Source organism: Suricata suricatta, chromosome 10 (assembly GCF_006229205.1).
Source record: "Suricata suricatta isolate VVHF042 chromosome 10, meerkat_22Aug2017_6uvM2_HiC, whole genome shotgun sequence".
In the NCBI taxonomy this organism is placed as follows: Eukaryota; Metazoa; Chordata; class Mammalia; order Carnivora; family Herpestidae; genus Suricata; species Suricata suricatta.
This window is the reverse complement of record NC_043709.1, coordinates 35,253,250-35,254,592: the sequence shown is the minus strand read 5'-3', so window position 1 is coordinate 35,254,592 and position 1,343 is coordinate 35,253,250.

The window sequence follows — 1,343 nt, the reverse complement described above, 5'->3', positions numbered from 1 at the left end:
AGAGCTGGACCCATGAACCATGAGATCATGAGATGAAGTTGGACACTTAACCAACTGAGCCACTCAGGCACCCCTCAACTATTACAGTTTTAAAATTCAGAAGCCTGAGAGCAGGCTCCCTGGGTGCTGAAACCATCTTCTGCCCCCACTCTACTATCATATGGCATTTATAGAGTAAAGTTTGGTGTATGAATTCAGTCTGCTATTTACAAATATTCTCTTAAGTGAAAGTACACAGGTTAATGTCAGATCTTTTGAAAGATGAATGAAACGGAGCAGTGTCACAGCAAGAATTAAGTTGTCAGGTTCTGTGGGATCTTATGGAAGAATGTTGTCTCTGGACATTGCTAGTATTGGCTCCACTGGTACCTTGTGAACTGAGGTAAAATGCTGGTCCTTTGCTTCTCCTACCTCCTTGCAATCATTACAAAATGAGAAGGGCTTGATTAGAAACAAGAACTGTGATAATATTTGTAAAACATTGTATAATAAAATTTCATAAGTGGTAACACATGCAGCCTGGAACTGCATTAAGGTTTCAGGGACCCCATGCACTCTACTGATTACTTTACATTTAAAGGTGCAGTAGGAGGGGCACCCAGGTGGCTCAGTTGGTTACGCTGCTTGGTTAACCATCCAACTTTGGCTCAGGTCATGATCTTGCAGTTCGTGAGTTTGAGCTGTGTCGTGTCAGGCTCTGTGCTGACAACTTGGACCCTGGAGCCAGCTTCAGTCTGTGTCTCCTTCTCTTTGCCCCTCTCCTGCTCATACTCTGTCAAAACTGAATAAACATTAGAAGAAATGTAATAGGAGATGCTGAGGAAACACAGTTTACCAAAGAGGCATTGTTTATTACATTAAAAAAATAATGCTTAGAAATATGCAGTGTATTATACAGCCTTTGAAATGAACTACTCAAGACTGAATGTGTCTATCTTAGAAATGAGAATACATTGTGAAACAATAAAATATTTCAATTAATTGCTGTACGGTGATTTCACATGTGTTTTTCTTTCACTTCTAGACACTTTATCAGGATAGGACAAGGGAAGAGATCTAGTCTTTTTGAGAGATGAGTAAAAAGGAGTTGAGTGCATTTTTAAAATGATGCTGAGCAGCTGCTCTATGTGCAGGGTCTGTGTTAAAAGAGTTGGTCTTAAAAAAGAACTTCCTCCAAGCAATTTACAGAGTGGTAAATGCCAAATAACATAAGACAAAAATAATCTGTGATAATGAGGTACAAAAACATGCATTAAGGAACTTCTTCGTGCCCTAACAGAACTTCTTACAAGGCACTGGCACAGGTCCTACTTCAAGATTTGGATAGCATTGATGGGTTCAGT